Source organism: Mesoplodon mirus (genome assembly GCF_964341445.2).
Source record: "Mesoplodon mirus genome assembly, chromosome: 12".
NCBI lineage: Eukaryota > Metazoa > Chordata > Mammalia > Artiodactyla > Ziphiidae > Mesoplodon > Mesoplodon mirus.
Genome location: NC_138988.1, coordinates 31,110,472 through 31,132,649, shown reverse-complemented (window position 1 = coordinate 31,132,649; position 22,178 = coordinate 31,110,472). Strand labels below are relative to the sequence as shown.

The 22,178-nt window shown below is 43.9% G+C and overlaps 1 protein-coding gene across 2 annotated transcripts in view; it reads left to right on the top strand.

Annotated features, from left to right (window-relative positions):
• KCTD6 (potassium channel tetramerization domain containing 6) overlaps positions 1-22,178 on the top strand; it is a 49,889-nt gene that overhangs the window by 14,378 nt on the left and 13,333 nt on the right. The window lies entirely within an intron of this gene.

The following is a 22,178-nucleotide window of genomic DNA, read 5'->3' as shown; positions in this document are numbered from 1 at the left end:
GTAGTGGCGCGTGGGCTCAGTAGTTGCCCTGCTGCATGTGGCATCTTAGTTCTCTGACTAGGGATTGAACCCACGTCCCCTGCATTGGAAGGAGGATTCTTAACCACTGGACTACCAGGGAAGTACCTTTTTTATAGAGCTTTTATTTATATATTTTTTAAAATTTTAAAAATATTTATTTATTTATTTATTTTTGGCTGCCTTGGGTCTCTGTTGCTGCACATGGGCTTTCTCTAGTTGTGGTGAGTGGGGACTACTCTTTTTTTTTTTGCGGTACGCGGGCCTCTCACTGTCGTGGCCTCTCCCGTTGCGGGCTCCGGACGCGCAGGCTCAGCGGCCATGGCTCACGGGCCCAGTCGCTCCACGGCATGTGGGATCTTCCCGGACCGGGGCACGAACCCGTGTGCCCTGCATTGGCAGGCGGACTCTCAACCATTGCGCCACCAGGGAAGCCCGGGGGCTACTCTTTGTTACAGTGTGTGGACTTCTCATTGCAGTAGCTTCTCTTGTTGTGGAGCATGGGCTCTAGGCACGTGAGCTTCAGTAGTTGTGGCATGTGGGCTCAGTAGTTGTGGCTCATGGGCTCTAGAGCGCAGGCTCAGTAGTTGTGGCACATGGGCTTAGTTGCTCTGTGGCACATGGGATCTTCCCAGACCAGGGATCAAATCCCTGTCCCCTGCATTGGCAGGCGGATTCTTAACCATTGCACCACCAGGGAAGTCCCTTTATGGAGCTTTTAACTACAAATTCTATTTCTTTAATGAATATAGGATTATTCAGGTTATCTTTTTATTCTTGGGTAGATTTCAGTTGTTTTTATTTTTCAAGGAATAAGTCCATTTCATCTAAGTTGCCAAATTTATATATGTTGATTAGTTCACAAAATTCACTTTTAAAGTCTGTGGGGTCTGTAGCGATATCCCCTTTTTCATTCCTGAAATTAGTAACCAGTGTCTTTTTTTAAAATTTTATAAATTTATTTATTTTTAATTTTTATTTTTGGCTGTGTTGGGTCTTTGTTGCTGTTTGCGGGCTTTCTCTGGTTGCGGTGAGTGGGGGCTACTCTTCGTTGTGGTGTGCGGGCTTCTCATTGCAGTGGCTTCTCTTGTTGTGGAGCATGGGCTCTAGGCACGCGGGCTTCAGTGATTGCGGCATGTGGGCTCAGTAATTGTGGCACGTGAGCTCTAGAGCACAGGCTCAGTAGTTGTGGCACACGGGCTTGGTTCCCGAAGGGTTTACTGTCATGGCCACTTTAGGCCTCCTCCCTGCTCCCTGGCCTGCTTTTAACAGGGTGTTCATACACCCTACAGGGTACTATGACCCTCCTGCTCTGGACCTGCCAGGAGCCTTTGAGGAGTTCAGAGAAGTTTGGAAAAGTGGGAAGAGGGCTGAACTGGGAAAAGGCCCAGGTGCCAGGCCCGTCTGGGGGCCCTTGGTGCCTGGCCAATTTGGAGTCACTGAGCTTTTTAGAGCCCTGTCCTCTGCTCCGTAACAGCTCTGTCATGTCTGTGCTGCCTGCCTTGGGGTGATCAAAGGTGATGAGTTGACTATGGGAACTAAAAGCAAATGAAGAGAAATGTGAGAATGACTATAGTTAACATTTATTTATTGAGCAGGTACTCTGTGCTTGGCACTGTGCCAGGTATTTACATATATCTTATTGAATGTAATCCTCCCTCACAACACCTCTCAGAGGTGGTTATTATTATTAAGAAATTTATTTATTTGGATAGATGATATACTGTGTACAAAATTCAAAGGACATAAAGATTTTACTGTGAGTCTCTAATCGAATAATTCAGGCAAATTAATATAGAAATAAAGCAAATATGGTAAATGGTAACAGTTGTAGAATCTCAGTGGTGAGCATGTGGGAATTCATTGCACTATTCTTTAAACTTTTATGTATGTTGGTTTTTTTTTGTTTTTTGTTTTTTTTTTTGCGCTATGCAGGCCTCTCACTGTTGTGGCCTCTCCCGTTGTGGAGCACAGGCTCTGGACGCGCAGGCCCAGCGGCCATGGCTCACGGGCCCAGCCGCTCCGCGGCATGTGGGATCTTCCTGGACCGGGGCATGAACCTGTGTCCCCTGCATCGGCAGGCGGACTCTCAACCACTGCGCCACCAGGGAAGCCCACTTTTATGTATGTTTGAAAGTTTCTCATCATAAATTTGGGGGGAGGGCAAATGAGTCTCCCCCCATCCCCATCTCTCTTATGAATTTTTCTCCCAGGAGGCAAGCACCGTTAGTAGTTTCCTGCTTCTCCTTCCAGAGATACTTAGGTTTTATGAGTGTGTTCGCACAAACTTGCATGCACACATATCAGTGCCTTAGGTTACATCTGGCACTGCATTGATAGACTTCAGTTTTTGGAAGCTTTAGAAGCATAGCTGCCTAGGAAAGGCCATCCAGGTGAATTCCCACAGTCCCTTTCCCAGGGGTTGGAGACTATTTTGTTCCCCAGTCTCACCCCTAGAGGATGCCCTCCTCCACTCGACTGGAAGCAGCAAGTGGCAGAAGGTGCAGAAAGGACAGTATCAGGGCCGCTGCCACGTGACTCAGGAAATGGGGGGCCTCCAAAAGTATAAATACTTTTGTTCTCTGGCCTTAGCCACATTTTTTGTGGGAAGGAAAGCTCAGACGCTGAGCCCACAGTTTGGCTTTGCAGTAGCAAAGGGAAAGGTTGCTCAGAAAGCTTCACCCACATGCTGTACCGTGAACTTTTAAAGGATAAATAAAAACCCCCATTTCCGGGCACAAGAAACACTTCATTCCATCCCAGACATTTTGATGTTGATTACTTGACTAGACTTAGAAAATTCATTTTTGACCAAAGGAAAGCTGTTTTGTTTAATACATTAGAGCTTCTTTATAACACTGGGGTTGGAAGGTGTCTGTGAATTAATAACACCAGTCTTATTCTATGGCTGGTTGTTACATAATTTAGGGAGACAAGTTTTCACCACATTATCTCAGGATCTGTGAAAAAATGAACTGTATTATAATAGTGAGTATATAACTTTAAAAATTTATTTATTTTTATTTTTTTAAATATCTTTATTGGAATATAATTGCTTTACACTGTTGTGTTAGTTTGTGCTGTATAACAGAGTGAATAAGCCATATGTATACATATATCCCCATATCCCCTCCCTCTTGAGTCTCCCTCCCACCCTCCTTATCCCTCCCCTCTAGGTCATCACAAAGCACCGAGCTGATCTCCCTGTGCTATGCAGCAGCTTCCCACTAGCCATCCATTTTACATTTGATGGTGTATATGTGTCAGTGCTACTCTCTCACTTCGTCCCAGCGTCACCTATGAGTCCTCAAGTCCATTCTCTACATCTGCATCTTAATTCCTGCCCTGCCACTAGGTTCATCAGTACCGTTTTTTTAAGATTCCATATATGTGCATTAGCATCTGGTATTTGTTCTCCTCTTTCTGACTTACTTCACTCTGTATGACAGACTCTAGGTCCATCCACCTCACTACAAATAACTCAATTTTGTTCCTTTGTAATAAATTTGTAATAAATTAGGTGCCCATATGTGCATGGGTTTATCTCTGGGCATTCTATCCTGATGTTTTATTAATATTGACTATGTACAGTAACTTGAAGTAGACTATAAATTTTTGCCATTAAGAATGTGTCTAGAGCTTCCCTGGTGGCGCAGTGGTTGAGAGTCTGCCTGCCAATGCAGGGGACACGGGTTCGTGCCCCGGTTCGGGAGGATCCCACATGCCGCGGAGCAGCTGGGCCCGTGAGCCATGGCCGCTGGACCTGCGCGTCCAGAGCCTGTGCTCCGCAACGGGAGAGGCCACAACAGTGAGAGGCCCGCGTACCGCAAAAAAAAAAACAACAAAGAATGTGTCTATACTCCACACACAAACTGCTAGAACTGATAAATGGATTCAGCAAGGTAGCAGGATACAAGATTAACATACCGATAGATGCCTGTTGTATTTCTTTATGCTAACAATGAAATATCAGAAAGGGAAAGTAAAAAAACAACCCCTTCTAAAATCATATCCAGGGGCTTCCCTGGTGGTGCAGTGGTTGAGAATCTGCCTGCCAATGCAGGGGACATGGATTCAATCCCTGGTCCGGGAAGATCCCACATGCCTCAGAGCAACTAAGCCCGTGCACCACAATTACTGAGCCTGTGCTCTAGAGCCCACGAGCCACAACTACTAAGCCAGCATGCTGCAACTACTGAAGCCCATGTGCCTAGAGCCCATGCTTCACAACAAAAGAAGCCACCACAGTAAGAAACCGTGCACTGCAACGAAGAGTAGCCCCCGCTCGCTGCAACTAGAAAAAACCTGCGTGCAGCAGTGAAGACCCAACACAGGCCAAAATAAATAAATAAAATAAATAAATTTTAAAAATAAAAATAAAATCACATCCAAAAAAGTAAAATACTTAGGAATAAACGTGACCAAGGAGATGAGAGACATATGCTGAGAACTATAAAACACTGATAAAGGAAACTGAAGATGATTCAAAGAAATGGAAAGATATCCTATGCTCTTGGATTGGAAGAATTAATATTGTTAAGATGACCATACTACCCAAAGAAATCTACAGATTTAATGTGATCCCTGTCAAATTACCCATGACATTTTTCACAGAAATAGAACAAATAATCCTAAAATTTGTATGGAACCATAAAAGAACCAGAATTACCAAAGCAATACTGAGGAAAAAGAACAACGCTGGAGGCATAACCCTCCCAGACTTCAGACAATATTACAAAGCTACAGTAATCAAAACAGCATGGTATTGGCACAAAAACAGATATATAGATCAATGGAACAGAATAGAGCGGCCAGAAATAAACCCACACACCTACAGTCAATTAATCTTTGACAAAGGAGGCAAGAATATACAACGGAGAAAAGACAGCCTCTTCCGCAAGTGGTGTTTGGAAAGCTGGACAGCTGCATGTAAATTAGTGAAGTTAGAACACACCCTTACACCATACACAAAAGTAAACTCAAAATGGCTTAAAGACTTAAATATAAGACATGACACCATAAAATTCCTAGAAGAGAACATAGGCAAAACATTCTCTGACATAAATCATACCAATGTTTTCTTAGGTCAGTCTCCCACGGCAAAAGAAGTAAAAGCAAAAATAAACAAAGGGGACCAAATCAAACTTACAAGCTTTGCACAGCAAAGGAAACCATAAATAAAACGAAAAGACAACCTACAGACTGGGAGAAAATATTTGCAAACAATGTGACTGACAGAGGCTTAATTTCCAACATATACAAACAGCTCATATAACTCAATAACAAAAAACCACAAACAGTCCAATCAAAAAATGGGCAGAAGACCTAAATAGACATTTCTCTGAAGAAGACATACAGATGGGCAATAGGCACATGAAAAGATGTTCAGCATCGCTAATTATTAGAGAAATGTAAATCCAAACTACAATGAGGTATCACCTCACACTGGTCAGAATGGCCATTATCAAAAAGTCTATAAATAACAAATGCTGGAATGGAGAAAAGGGAAATTTCCTACACTGTTGGTGGGAATGTAAATTGGTGCAGCCATTATGGAAAACAGTAAAAAACTAAAAATAGAGTCACCATATGATCCAGCAATTCCACTCCTGGGCATATATCCAGAGAAAACTATAATTTAAAAAGATACATGCACTCCAATGTTCACAGCAGCACTATTTACAATAGCCAAGACATGGAATCAACCTAAAAGTCCATCAACAGATGAATGGATAAAGAAGATGTGGTATATATATATCTATATCTATATCTATATATATATATATATATATATCTCATACACACACACACAATGGAATACTACTCAGTCATAAAAAAGAATGAAATAATGCCATTTGCAGCAACATGGATGGACCTAGAGATTATCATCCTAAGTGAAGTAAGAAAGAGAAAGACAAATACCATATGATACCACTTATATGTGGAGTTTAAAATATGACACAAACGAATTTATTCATGAAACAGAAACAGATTCACAGACATAGAAAACAAACTTATGGTTACCAAAGGGGACAGGGGGTTAGGAGGGATAAATTAGGAGTTTGGGATTAGCAGATACAAACTGCTAATGTATAAAACAGATAAACAACAAGGTCCTACTGTATGGCACAGGGAACTATATTCAATACTCTGTAATAAACCACAATGGAAAAGAATATGAAAAAGAATATGTATGTATAACTGAATCACTTTACCATACACCAGAAACTAACACATTGTACAACAACTATATCTCAATAAAAAATAAATAATTAAAGAATGTGTCTATAAATATGTATTTTCAGAAATGAGGCTCTTTGAAAAAAATTTATATGTTGCTTAAAATACAGCATAAATATAGCAATATAGCATAGCTGTTCAGAAGACCAGTTTTGCCACTTAAAGGAATTTGTACTGTAAACATAGTCATAAAAGCAATGGGTGAGGAACTTCCCTGGTGGCGCAGTGGTTAAGAATCCGCCTGCCAGTGCAGGGGACACGGGTTCAATCCCTGGTCCAGGAAGATCCCACATACCGTGGAGCAGCTAAGCCCGTGTGCCACAACTACTGAGCCTGGGCTCTAGAGCCTGCGAGCCACAACTACTGAGCCCGTGCCTAGAGCCCGTGCTCCACAACAAGAGAAGCCACCGCAATGAGAAGCCCACGCACCACAACGAAGAGTAGCCCCTGCTCGCCACAACTAGAGAAAGCCCGTGCGCAGCAATGAAGACCCAATGGAGCCATCAATCAATAAGTACATTTATATAAAAAAAAAAGCAATGGGTGAAATAGATCTATGTATAAGATGATTCATGGTAACTATAATAACTGTTTATAATAGCAAAAAAGGGAAATAACCTAAATATTCAGGGTCTGGATTAAAAAACTTATGTGGGACATCCATGAAATGGAATATTATGAATCTGTAAAAGAAATAAAGGTACTTTCCGTATACAAGAGGCATATCCATTTTTCTTCTTTACTAGAATACCTTCAGAATGGTTATGAAGGGAAATTTGAGAAATCAGATGATGCTTTCAACCATGATTTTCTTTTCTTTTTTTAAACTTTCTATTTTTAAATTAATTAATTGATTAATTTATTAAAAAAATTTTTTTGGCTCTGTTGGGTCTTCGTTGCGGCGCACGGGCTTTCTCTAGTTGCGGAGATCGTTGCGGTGCGTGGGCTTCTCATTGCGGTGGCTCCTCTTGTTGTGAAGTGCGGGCCCTAGGTGTGCGGGCTTCAGTAGTTGCAGCACATGGGCTCAGCAGTTGTGGCTTGCGGGCTCTAGAGCTCAGGCTCAGTAGTTGTGGCGCACGGCCTTAGTTGCTCCGTGGCATGTGGGATCTTCCCAGACCAGGGCTTGAACCTGTGTCCCCTGCATTGGCAGGCGGATTCTTAACCACTGTGCCACCATGGAAGCCCTAAACTTCCTATTTTAAAACAATTATATATTCACAGGAAGTTGGAAAGATAGTACAGAGAGGTCCCTGTGTCCTTCATCTCGTTTCCCCCATGGTTGCAGCTCAAAGAACTACAGTACAATACCAAAACCAGGAAACTGATATTGGTACAACATGTGTGTACGCTATGATATCACCAGTGTAGAATAGAGTACCACCACTGCAGTCAAGATACACAACTGTTTCATCACCACAAGGATCTCCCTCTTGTTGCCCTGTGTCAGTTACACCCACCCTTCCCTGCACCCTCCCTACCCCTGGCAACCACTAATCAGTTTTTCATCTCTAAAGTTTTGTCATTTTGAGAATATTATGTCAATGGAATAATGCAGAGTGAGATTGTTTTTCCACTTAGCATAAAGCCCTTGAAATCCATCCAAGTTGTTGCCTGTATCAGTAGCTTGTTCCTTTTTATTGCTGAATATTATTCCATGATCTGGATGTACTACAATTTGTTTAATCATTCAAACAACCCAAATTGTATGACATTTTGGTTGTTTCCAGTTTGGGGCTATTGCAAATTAAGCTACTATGAACAATCATGTACAGGTTTTTGTGTGAACATAAGTTTTCATTTCACTGGGATAAATGCCCAGGACTGCGATCAGTGGGTTGTAGGATAAGTGTATGCTTAGTTTTTTAGAAGCTGCCAAATTATTTTCCAGAGCGCTGTACCATTTTACATTCCCAACCACAGTTTTCTTTTCATACAAAATGCTATTGACTAGTGTTACCACAACGGCACGAGGCCAAAGGCACATGAGAATCTGAGCTATTTTGAATTTCTAGAGAAAATAAATTTAATATACATTAGATGGAAGAAAAAAGCGAGGTCAGGACTAACCTATTTGCTGGCCCACAAGGTCCCATGTTTATCGTCCCAGGTTTTCAGAATAATTCTTCCCTCACCATCAAGCTAACTTTTGGTTGGAAAGCTGCAAAACATTGTACAGGTCACCTGGGTGTACCCCTGACCTATGACCCCTGCTTGTATTCTCTCCCAAGGCACCCTCTGAAGCTTGGTCTCATTCTGGAATGTTCTACCTCCAAGAATAGTCATTTAGAGATTTTATTTATTTTTTATTTTTTATTTTTTTATTAGTTTCTGCTTTATAACAAAGTGAATCAGTCATACATATACATCTGTTCCCCCATCCCTTCCCTCTTGCATCTCCCTCCCTCCCACCCTCCCTATCCCACCCCTCCAGTCGGTCACAAAGCACCAAGCTGATCTCCCTGTGCTATGCAGCTGCTTCCCACTATCTATCTACCTTACGTTTGGTACTGTATATATGTCCATGCCTCTCTTTTGCTTTGTCACAGCTTACCCTTCCCCCTCCCCATATCCTCAAGTCCATTCTCAAGTAGGTCTGTGTCTTTATTCCTGTTTTACCCCTAGGTTCTTCATGACATTTTTTTTTTCTTAAATTCCATATATATGTGTTAGCATACGGTATTTGTCTTTCTCTTTCTGAGTTACTTCACTCTGTATGACAGACTCTAGGTCTATCCACCTCATTACAAATAGCTCAGTTTCGTTTCTTTTTATGGCTGAGTAATATTCCATTGTATATATGTGCCACATCTTCTTTATCCATTCATCCGATGATGGACACTTAGGTTGTTTCCATCTCCGGGCTATTGTGAATAGAGCTGCAATGAACATTTTGGTACATGTCTCTTTTTGAATTATGGTTTTCTCAGGGTATATGCCCAGTAGTGGGATTGCTGGGTCATATGGTAGTTCTATTTTTAGTTTTTTAAGGAACCTCCATACTGTTCTCCATAGTGGCTGTACCAATTCACATTCCCACCAGTAGAGATTTTAGAGTCATTTCAGAACCATCCCCTCCCAGGAACCTCTGTACTTACACACCCTGCTCCCCAGATCCCCAGCACTAAATAGCATTAAAACTGTTTTGAATATGTCTGTCGACCCTGACCCCCACCCTCCAGGCTTTAGTTTTTAGGGTACAGGCGTGAGGTCACACACTTCCCCATGTCAGGAATGCAGGCTCCAGGTCATGCTGCCCTTCCTGATGTCCTTGGACATGTAATAACTCCTGAGCCTGAACTTCCTCACCTGTACAGTTGAGGTTATAGATAACAACAGTACCTGCTAACAGGGCCGTTCGGTTGTTCTGCAGGTAGTTATAGGGTGTCTGTTATGGGCCAGCTGAGGATACAGTGGTGAACAAAGAGGAGGCCTTGCCCTCTGAGAGTGCAACTAAAAGAGGAGACCATAACTACAGTGCTCAGCCCAGCCTTTGGCATGTAGTTGGCCCTTGAGAAATGTTAGTTATTTCATTATTGTAGTTACACTCAATACTTGTTTGTGGACTTGAATGGAATATGAACCCAGTATTACACATCTGGTCTAGTATAGTCTCATTCATTGTAGTCAGCCATTAATTGCCATTAATTGTTAGGAGTGTGCTGGTTTATCCCATTGCTAAAGTCAGATAAATTGCTGACCAAAGTCACTCCATTTTGTGCTTAACACTTAGGTTTATTCTGAATTTAATATCTTTTAAAAAATATATATTATTTATTTATTTAGGCTGCTCTGGGTCTTAGTTGAGGTACGTGGGGTCTTCGTTGCAGCATGTTTAGTTGCAGCATGCAGGCTTCTTAGTTGTGGCATGTGAACTCGTAGTTGCAGCATGTATGTGGGGTCTGGTTCCCTGACCAGGGATTGAACCCAGGCCCGCTGCATTGGGAGTGTGGATTCTTACCCACTGGACCACCAGGGAAGTCCCCTGAATTTAATATCTTGAATATCAGATTCAGAAAGTGTCTCTTGCTGTAACAGCTTTGAAAAAACGAGTCTTTATACAAACTTGCAAAAAAGTCCCTAACAATGTGTTCAAAGGTCCATATATTATAAAAGACTCCCACAACAATAAGGAACAATTTCGTTGTTTATTAAAGGCAACATAGTTCATAAATACTTAATCAGAAATACAAAATTTAGCAGGGGAAAAACCCTTAGAGGAAATTAATTTTTTTAATTTGTAAAAATGCCAAAAAAGGTGGCCCCCAAAAAAGAGGAGATGGCAGCTGAATGAATGCAAAAATACTCAAAAGAGTATTTGTCTGAATTTTAGGCAAACTGTTCATTATGCAAATTGGTCAATGAACAAACTGGTCACTAGGTAATTTATCACTAGGACATGTGGCTCTGGTCAGAGTAGTCTGTTCCTAGGGTAGAACCAACATGGTGGCCACGGGCAGGTTGGCTATTATGATAGGGCTGGATGGGAGTGTCCTATTGGATGAGTCTAGGTTATACCTCTGCTTCCAGGAAGTGGGGAGAGGGATATGGGGCCTCTCTGACTTCCATAGGGTAAGTTGGGGCCCTGTTCCCTTCTATGACCCACACAACCACAGAGGTCTCCAGATGGTAACCAGCAGATGTCCATTATGGTAAATGAATAGACAGACTCAGGTAACACGGACTCCAGTCATTGTTCATCAACCATCCAGTAATGTGACTTTGCAAAAGTTCCCTAAGCTCTCCTCAGCCTGAGTTTACTCATGCATAAAATGTCAGGGTGGAATTAGATGGTCGCTGCAGTCCCTGTAAGCTCGACGATTTCCTGAGATTTCACTGCTGTCAGAACTCCTCCCATGCTGTGACCTTTCCAGCAGACTAGAGGCTAGAATGGAGATAAGGAGTACCATTTTTTGTGAAGCGTTTGAAGACAGGCAAGACTTTGCTATAGCAAAGGTTAATGTGCTGTGTCTCAAAGATCCATTTCCCCAGGCTCTCAGAATGTAAATGTTAAAGTGATGAAAACAGTGAAATCTAGGCTCTGGTTCATTTGAATCAGGGCTGCTCACCCCTCATGGTGCAGCCCTGGAACAGAGGGCCTCCTCTGTGGCCTGCAGCTTCATAAACTTGGGTTTAGTCTGTCAGCACTGATTTAAAGAGATTTGGTAGTTCAGTTTACTTCTGGGAGAAAACTGACATTCACAGCGGGGTTTGGGGGCTAATAGTGAAACCTAAGCTGGCTTCTTCCCCCCTGGAGGGGCGGAGTGAGTCAGATGTTTGCACGGAAGGCTGTGGTGTCAAGTCTACAAATTCACAGGCCTTATGCTTTCTCCACTTTAAACCGAAAGGTGTTGCAACATCGTTTTAATTGCTAAACCCTAGCTGCAAACCCAAATCTCTGGATTTGATAAGAATTGGGTGTGAAAGGCTGTGAATACTGGCGGTCTTCTTTTTTTTCTTATAAATTTATTTATTTTTATTTTTAGTTATTTTTGGCTGCGTTGGGTCTTTGTTGCTGTGCGCAGGCTTTCTCTAGTTGCGGTGAGCAGGGGCTACTCTTCGTTGCAGTGTGTGGGCTTCTCATCGCAGTGGCTTTCTTGTTGCGGAGCACGGGCTCTAGGCACGTGGGCTTCAGTAGTTGTGGCACGTGAGCTCAGTAGTTGTGGCTTACGGGCTCTAGAACTCAGGCTCAGTAGTTGTGGCGCACGGGCTTAGTTGCCCGGTGGCATGTGGGGTCTTCCCAGACCAGGGCTCAAACCCGTGTCCCCTGCATTGGCAGGCGGATTCTTAACCACTGTGCCACCGGGGAAGCCCCCTAATGGCGGTTTTCTGCCAGGTGTGTTTATTTGTTCCTCCCCTCCTTCATTTGCTTCCTTGTTTGTGCCTAAGCCCAGACCAAAGGTGTGCTCTCCTCCAGGTGATAGGCCTGTAGAGGTGACTACAGTTTACCTTCATTTCTATTCCTTGCTGGAATCTGTGGACCTTGTATCTACCCCAGTCTCCTGAGAACAAGCAACTCTGAATTCGTCTTGCCATAGCTGGTTGACTGACTGATTGTACATCTCAAATGCAAATCTTTGCATTTTCAAATACGTTTGTTTCTGGTTCAGAAGTGACAGAAAAAGCGAGAGGTTGCTGGTGGTAATGTCTTCCCTAAAAAATAAGAAATACCCTTCTAGGTATGTTTAAAAAAAATTTTTTTTTTTTGACCTACTGAGACTTCTTCAATTCTTCCTTCATTTGGGCTTCCTAGCTCCCAGCCAAACTCACTCAGGATGGGATGCCCTGCAGGGTTTTGGCAAGACAGTAAGAACTGGCCTTTATTTATTTATTTATTTATTTTTGGCTGTGAGGCATGTGGGATCTTAGTTCCCCTACCAGAGATTGAACCTGTGCCCCCTGCATTAAGAGCGTGGAGTCTCAACCACTGGACCACCAGGGCATTCCCAGAACTGGCCTTTAAATCCTGGCTCGGACACTTGCTATTTGTGTGACCTGGGCTCATCATATACCTCTCTGAGTTTCCACAAAATTTCCATAAAACAGGAGCAATAATAAAACCTACTTCAGGGATATTGTGAGTATATATAGTAGGCACTCAATTTCTAGTTCTTACCTCTATTAATTGAATCTATCAATTTAAACATTAAACTTAAGGTCCTTCTGAAAACTCTTTAAGTAAAGAATGCCATGGATGGATGGATTTAGGAATTCATGTTTACCAATACAGCTTAAAGGCAACGTTTCAATAGGATGTTTTCAGTTGCAAGGAAGAGAAAATGCTGACCCAAACTGGCATAAATAATAAGAAAATACATTACCCAACGGTGTGATGGTTGATTCAGTGGCTTACTGGTGTTGCTAAGGACCCAGGTTTCCCTGTTCTCTCTCAGCTTCCTCTAGAGTAGGTTGTATCTACTCATGGTCACAGGTAACTGGAGCAGCAGGTAGAGGCATCATACTTAGACACAGCAATATCCAGAGGTAGAACAAGGGGGCTTTTATTCCAGTGTCCTCTTCTTTGGAGCCAGAAAACCTTTTCCAGAAACGTCCCATCAGATATATCCTTACATTTCAGTGGGCAGAACTGAGTCGCATGCTAGAGACGACTAATGAGAAGTCTAATGAGATGACTAAGATGGAATTAAACCAGTTAGGATTTATCTCTAAGCTAGGGATGAGGTGAGCATTTCCTAAGTCACGTTGGGGAGGATAGCTCCTTAAATGAAATCCAGGTTCCGTTAGCAAAGGAATATGGGGAGGATTGTTTTGATCACCTCCTCTTCACCCTGTTAGTGAGGAGGGATTCCCACCATAGGGTTATGGGGGTGACCAAACACACAACACTTGACACTGGGCAGATGAGACTGACAGCAGTTTATTAGTCACCTATACTCAGCCTTGGGGAGGAGGACACCACACACCATGCAGGGCCACATGGGAGGTACACTCGGGAACACAGTATCTGTAGTCACAAGAGGTGAGGTGCCCCTTAGTTGCTGCAGGAGGATGTGATTGGCTTGTTGGAATAATTCCGTGGGCTGGCAGGAACTGAAGCCCACTTCTCAGGGATAAGCAAGAACTGTGCCTGGTCCCTTCCACAAGAAGGGTTATATGGCTAGGGGACCTTATGGGTGCAGCATAGTGGGGAGGGGGACTTGAAGTTAGGCCATTTAAGGTCCTCCCAATTTTATCAGATGTCAAGGCAGCACATAATATTGAACTTTAATGTTAGGGCTTAACACCACAGGGATGGATGTGGGCTATATATATGTGGCAGATGACCATCCATCTGAGCAACCATCCCTTCCTGCCTTCTGTCATCCATCCATCCATCCATCCGTCTGTCCATCCATCCATCCGTCCGTCCATCCATCCATCCATCCGTCCGTCCATCCATCCATCCATCCATCCTCTATATCTTCCACAAAAGATTGACATTCTTTCTGCTTCTCTGGTTGGTTTCCATGGTGCCCAGCTCATAGTTGTTTGTGAGTGGTCAACATTTGGATCAGACCTTCTAGTCTTGTCGCCAACTCTTCACCTTTTTCTACTCTGCACTAGCCAGTAGAGTCAACTCATTGACTCTGGAATGTGATTTTTTCTGTTCTGCTTCTTCTTTTGCTAGAACCATCCTCCTGTCTTCTCCGCTTGTCCAAATTCCCCCTCCCTTGAGCCAAATCCCTCATCATTCAAACACATCTTCTCTCCCTTCCCTGAATTCTGGTTCTTTATGTCAGCCCAGAACCTTCGTGGCAGTTGCTTTGTGTGAGTGCATAACCACACACTCCTGGGTGTCACAGCAATTAAATCATCGAAGTCCTGTGAAAAATATCCATGATATAGATACAAAAGCAGTATGACTAGAATCTCGAAGTGAACATTTATCTAGCACCTGGCATGTAGAAGGCACTCAATAAAAAAGTGTAGAAATGGTCAATAAAACACCTGAATAGCCTTAAAATTCTGAACATTATTTTTAAAAGGCTGCGTATTGAGTGATATGCAGAGATTTTCAGGGCTCAGAGAAATGATTTCTCTTTTTCAATCTAGGTCACCGTTTAACTGGCTTCAACATTTGCTGCATGCACCCTTAGAATTTTCACATTACCTATGCACTATCGATGTTATTACTAACATGTTTCTTTAAACTGATTCATTTTAAAACCTATTCTAGATCTAAGCAATAGTATCTGTGACATCGGGGGCTTTATGTGCTAGTTATTTTCATGTATCTTAGAAAAAATACACAATTAAGATATCAAATAATTGTCTATGTGACACCTAAACTTATTTTATGTGACACACTTGGGAATCTCTAATCTTGCTATATTAATATCTACATAATTTATGATAAAAAGCCAGTCAGACACAGAAGACTACTATTGTATGTTTACTATTGTATGCTTTTTTTTTTTAAAGGACTGACAGCTTCCATTCCTTCCCCGTGTATGCTTTTATATGAACATTTTAGTAAAGGCAAAACTCTAGAGACAGAGGGAACAACAGTAGTTTCCTGGAGCTAGGGATGGAAGTGGGGATTGACCTTGAACAGGCACCAGGGAAATTTCTGGAGTGATGGAAATATTCTAAAACTGGATGGTGGTGATGGTTGCACACTGTATGAATTTAGAAGAATTCATCAAACTCTATATTTAAAATGGATACATTGAATCTTTTGTAAATTGTATCTCAAAGAAGAAGGAGGAGGAGGAGAAAAAGAAGAAAGAAAAGAAATAATCAACAAGGAGGGGGCAAGATGGGGCTTCTGGAGTCCTGGTGATGTTCTGTTTCTTGATCTGGGTGTTGGTTACAAGGTATGTTCACTTTGTGAAAAACTAATCAAACCATTCATTTATGCTTTATGCACATTTTTAAATGAATGTTATATCCCAGTAACAAAATTTACTAAAAAGAAGAAAAAAATCAGCCAAGGTAGGGACACCATTTCTTTCCAAGTAATAAAAAGTTATTACTTTCCTGTTTATTATTTTGTATAATCACATTGCCCTGCCAATTTACTTTCATGATGTTAGGTGTTCAGGTTTTGTGTGTCTTAATACAGAAAGGGTTATAAAAAGATACATTTAGCTACTCATACAAGTGCTATAAGAATGTCAGCAGAAGCAATTGTTTCTTAATTATTCATTGCAATTATCAACATGGACAATATTCAACTTGCAACCAAAATAAATAGATGTTTTAAGAGACCTTGGTGGAACAATCAAATCATCAGTCTCAAAAAGTAACCCCCTCTCTCAGCCCAGTTCTCCAACTGCCTGCCAGAGTCTCAATTCTATATTTATCTCTTCAAATCAGCAGTATAGCAATTAGTTATTATAATAAGAGTTACCAATTTATTGTGTGCCGACTTTATGCCAGGCCCTGCATTATCAGAGTTTTTCTTTTTTTAATTTAATTTAATTTTATTTTTTTTGCTTTATAACAAATTTAATCAGTTATACATATACATATGTTCCCATATCCCCTTCCTTTTGCGTCTCCCTCCCACCCTCCCTATCCCACCCCTCCAGGTGGTCACAAAGCACCGAGCTGATCTCCCTATCAGAGTTTTTCTTACTTTAATTGCCCCACTTCATTTTCACAACAACCCTGCCACAGAGTTGTTTTATTCTACTTTATAGTAGAGGAAACTGAGGCTGAGGGGTCCAGGCCCACATTGCTGGTGAGTGACAGGGCCAGAGAGCCAGCTGGAGTCCCACCCAGTGTGCTTTGCTCTGTCTGGGACCTGACGTCAGTAACAGGAAATAAGTGGCACGTGTAGAACTCTGAATCCCAAAACATGGCTCTTTACACGGTTACTATAGTTACTTCTCTACACGATGCTCTTGTTTTTTGCCAGGATAATGATGGATCCACTATTAGCCATTGAGGTGTTGAACCTCCACCATCATGAAACCCGAGGACATTTCAGTAGGTTTAAAATAGTGTTCCTGCCTTTTAATCAGACCTTTTATTTCAGAAGCCCCTGGGATATTAACAGATCCTGTACTATGGAAGCTTTACAAATATTGTTATTTGCACCTTGTGTAAAACATAGGGGCTTTCTAAAGGTAATACGGCTGAATTTTAGGCAGAGTCTCACAGGACTTCTTATAAAAGCGATGCATTTGGGTGGGGGGGGGTGTACACGGGTGCTCCCTCAATGCGTTGAGGGAGGGAGAGGGCATCCAGGCAGGAAGACGTGTGGAAAGAGAGGACTTGGGTGTATTAGGAAGAAGAGACTCAGCCTGAGAGGGGCAGGACAGAGGGGACAGGAGCTGTGCTTTTCAAGAGAATAAGGCTCTTGCTAAACTAGCAAACCCATGTGGAGGAAGTGGTTTGGATTAGGAATGGGACAGGAGGACAACCGAGGCCTGAAATGTGTTATTGACAAGCATTTAGAGCACTGAGCTGTCAGGGAGAATAAGAACTCAGAATCTGGAGTTGTCTTGCCTCCTGTGTGCCAGCTGGCCATGCTATGGTCAGGCAGCTTTATTCCCTTTTGGCATTTATGGACTCTCAAGGCCTGTGAACTTCGCACATATGGCACACTAAGACACACACAGGACTAAAGACAGAAGCCAGATCTTCTGATCCCTTTAATTACAGAGTCATAATGGTGAAGAGGATGGTGACATCCAAGGACAACCACAGGGCCTCTCTCTCACCACTGGTGAGAACCAGATTCCTTCCCCTGGTTCTGTAGCTCCCAGCAGAGTTTTGGAAGCTGATTAAAGAGAAAATCAGTACTAATAGGTAATTAGAAACCTTATAAAGAGGAAAAATGCTCTCATCAAATTTACCAAAGCACCTCCATGGCTGGAAGTGGGGAAGGCATTGGAAACCTCGCCGGTAGCAAGGGCCACTTGTGCCAGCGGTTGGCCTAGAGGCTGGGGCAAGTGTGCAGACGGACTGGAGCTGGTCCCCAGGGGTGGAGCAGGGAGACTGGTTAGAAGCGTATTTCCCAGTCAGCAGCCAGTGGGTAAAAGGCTAAGGAAAGCCTTTTACCAGCCCCAAGAGAACCTCAGCTGGTGAAACCAGTGGCACAATGACCAAAGGTGACTGAGGTGACTGAGACACACACACACAAAAGAGACAGGACCCACCACCAAGAAAGGCTGAGTTGAGTGGGTTTCTCCACTGGCCATCCACTTGGCTATTCAGAATACCCCAGGAGGGTAGTTGGGAGGAGTTCAGCAAAGTCTTGGGTCCAGATAATCCATGCAATTAGCTGCTTTCAGGTCCCTTTCCTCTTGGGGCCCCTTGGGACCATCCGTGTCCATCTTGGGAGGGGTGGTGGGAGGTAATTGAATGACCACAGGTGGCTGAGTGTAGGTTTAGCCCCCAGGTGACCTGCTTGGACTTCGATAGCGGCGTGAGGGGCTCTGAGTGACAGAGGTGAGGTGGGGTGGGAAGGGGTGCTCCCCGCTGTGGGTAATCATCCAAGAGATTCATGCTGCTTTGGGGGCCGAGTTTCATTTGCTGGTTCCTTTTCCTATCTTGTTTACTGTTTTCTCTTTGGTGCTCTTTCATTTCTCTACTCAGTAAACCATACTGCCCAGGGTTATGGCCAGGGTTGTCCCAGGTGAAGCAGGACACCCTGAGTGAAGACTGAGACACAGCCTTCTCTGTCTGCAAGGTCACATTCCAGCTGGTAATGGACAGCCATAAACGGAGTGAGTGTTTATGCTCAGTGGGGGTGAGCAGGGGGTGTGGTTTGGGAGCCCAGGGATGGGGAGGGGTTGAGGCCAGGGAGGTCTCCCAAAGGAGACCAGTTGCCAGATAAAATACAGGATGGCTTGTATTTAATGCAATATTTGTGACATACTTATACTTAAGCAATTATTTATTGTTTATCTGAAATTCAGATTTAACTGAGCATCCTGTGTTTTCATTTGCTAAACCTGGCAATCCTAGTTCCTGATGAATATACAGGAGTTAGCTAAGTAAATAGAGGGACAGGAGGAAAGGGCATCCTGTGGAGGGAACAGCATGTGCAAAGACCTGGTGGTGACCATGCCTCACTTAAGGAACTGAACAGTGTCCAGTGGCTGCAGCATGGAGTCCAAGGGGAAAGGGAGGGGGCAGAGAGAAGGCACTGAACTGTCACCTGGTTGTTGAGGATATGCTAGGTGCCAGGCACGTTGTGAAGATCTAGGGTGCCGTTGTGAGCCAGACAGACACAGCTTCTGCTTTCAGGGAGCCCATGGTTCAGCTGAGCAGCAGTGAGGGGAGGAGGGAAGGACAGGCACTGTGGAAGTTATAGCTGGGGGACATCAGCCTGGCTGGGAGGTCAGGGAAGGTCAGAAGGGCCTCTCTGAGGAGATGACAACATACTGAAGGACGAGGAGACAGGCTTGCCCCGGGCTGGGGGAAGCGTGTTTTAGGCTAAGGGAACAGCATTAACGGAGGCCCTGAAGTGAAAAAATGTGCAGCGGGTCCCGGATGCCAAAATGTGGCAGAGGGGCTGGGGTCCTGAGAGAGAGAAGAGGTGCAGAGGAGGGGGCTGGACAAGTGGGCAGGGGCCGGATCCTGAAGGCAGTGGGAGCCACTGAAGGAGTTTAAAGCAGGCAGGGTGACACAACCAGCTTTGTGTTCTTTAAGGTGACTCACGGTGGAGAGAAGAGGACGGATGGGTAGTGTGGCGGCAGAGAGAATGAGGGAGGCCAGGAGGGGGCTACTGCAGATGCCCAGGATGGACAAGTTGGTGGCTTGGCCTGGCGCGATGGTGGTGGAGATGGAGAGAGAGGGAAGGAGAGATGGATCCAGGCTGCACTGAGGAGGAAGACTTGGCAGGGCTGGGTGATCTGGCACTGGGATATGAGGGGGTGGGAGTCGCAGGCATGACTCAAAGCTTCTAGTCTGGACAGATGGGAGGATGGTGGCACCACTTGCTGAGCTGAGCTGGGGACTTGGGAGGCTTGGTGGTGGTGAGGCGAGAGGGTTCAGGTCTGCACTTGTTGAAGGTGAGGAAGCTGGTGGTGGACCACGGAGGACAGACTGTGAACGAGGAGAAACCCGAGGGGAGACGAGCAGAGCTGTGTTCAAATCTCTCTTCTCAGACTTGGCTGTGTGGCCTTGATCACCGACTTCACCTCTCCTTGCCTTCGTTTTCTCACCTGTATTCATGGGATGATGTGGGTCGTCTTCATAGTTGTGAGGGTGTGGTGGGAAGCCTCCAAGATCACCCCTAATGACCCCGACTCCTGGTATTCAGGTCCTTGTGTGGTACCCTCCCACACTGCAATAGGGTTGGTCTGTGAGACCAAGAGACTATGCGTATGTCACTTTCAAGGCTGGGTTATAAAAGACATTGTGGCTTCTCTCTTAGATTGCTTGCTTTGGGGGACGCCAGCTGCCAGGTTGTCAGGAGAGGCTCATGTGAAGAGGAGCTACCGCATTCTGCGAAAAACTACATGAGTGAGCTTGAAGCAAATGTTCCTGCCCCAGCCAAGCCTTCAGCTGACTGCAGCCCCAGCTGACATCTAGACTGCAAGATCCGCTACCTACCTAATCTGCTTCCAGAGTCTTGACCTTCAGAAACTGAGATAAGAAACGTTTGTTGGTGGACTTCCCTGGTGGCGCAGTGGTGAAGAATCCGCCTGCCAATGCAGGGGACACGGGTTCGATCCCTGGTCCGGGAAGATCCCACATGTCACGGAGCAACTAAGCCTGTGTGCCATAACTACTGAGCCTGAGTGCCACAACTACTGAAGCCCGTGCGCCTAGAGCCCGTGCTCCACAACAAGAGAAGCCACCACAATGAGAAGCCCGAGCACCTTAATGAAGAGTAGCCTCTGCTCGCCACAACTAGAGAAAGCCCGCGTGCAGCCAAAAAAAACAAAACAAAAACAAAAAACAAAAAAACGAAACGTTTGTTGGGAATTCCCTGGCAGTCCAGTGGTTAGGACTTGGCACTTCCACTGCCTGGGACTGGGTTCAGTCCCTTGTCGGGGAACTAAGATCCCTCAAGCTGCATGGTGCAGCCAAAAAAGAAAGAAAGGTTTGTTGTTTTAAGCCCCTAAATTTTGGGACAACTTATGATGCAGCAATAGAGGACTGATCCAGAGGATAAAAGCACTTAGCATAGTGCCTGGCACATAGTAGGGGCTTTAGGAAATGCAGCATCTGTAGGTCTGGAGTTATGGATTTGGGAATCTTTGGGCTTAAGAGACAAGAATGGAATCCACAGAGGTGGCTGAGCCAGTCCACAGGGAGGAGTAGATGGAGAAGAGAGTATGGCCTTGGCCAGAAACCTGGGCTTAAGGAATGGGTAAAGCAAGAGGAGGAGCATCTCCATGAGTCTAAGAGGAAGGAGGAAAACTAGAACAGGGCTCGGGGAAGAGGTTGTCCCAAGCAGAGTGTGGTCAGTGACATCACTATAGGGAGGCCTGAGAGGAGATCTAAGGAATGTCTTTTGGATTCTGCAACAAGGAGTTTTCTGGTGGCCCCACAGGAGGCCCTAAGGTTAGATTGAAAGCTGTGGGTCGGTATATAAGGGTAAACACTTTCCACCCCCAAGCCCCAGACCAAGATGGTTTATAGGAGAATCCTATAGAAAATCCAAACTACAGAAAAACCCCAATCTTATAGAAGCTGCTCTAGTGAGTAGACACTGATTCCTTAATTTATTTTTTAAAATTTATTTATTTATTTATTTATTTATTTATTTATTTGGCTGCCTCGGGTCTTAGTTGCGGCACGCAGGATCTTTGTTGCAGTATGCAGATCTTTCATTGCGGCACGCGGGCTCTAGAGCGCTCGGGCTCAGTAGTTGTGGTGCATGGGCTTAGCTGCCCTGTGCCATGTGGGATCTTAGTTCCCCAACCAGGGATTGAACCCCACGTCCCCTGCATTGGAAGGCGGATTCTTAACCACTGGATCACCAGGGAAGTCCCCCCTTAACTTATTTTATGAGGCTCATGTAACTTTGATAGCAAAATCAGACAAAGAGAGAATAAGATAGGAAAATAGTAGGCATATCTCATTCATAGATGTGGACACAAAAACTCTAAATTATTAGCAAATGAAATCCAGCACTATATTGGGAAAAAAAGCACAACATCAAGGAATGCATGGATAGTTTAATATAGTAAAATCTATGGTGGTAATTAATTACATTAGGGGGGAAAATCTCACATTTGATAAAATTCAACACCCATTCATAATAAAGCAGAATGGTACATCCTTACTTTGATACAGGGTATCTACCAAAAATCTACAACCAACACCATATTTAATGGTGCCATATTAGAAGCAGTCAAGAATAAGATAGAAATGTCACTGTCATCATTGTTACTCAACATTGTGCTGGAGATTTTAGTCAGTGCAGTAAAATAAGGAAAAGGAAATAAAGACTGGACAGGAAGATACCAAATGTTATTACTTACAGACTCTATAACTACTTACATAGAAAATTC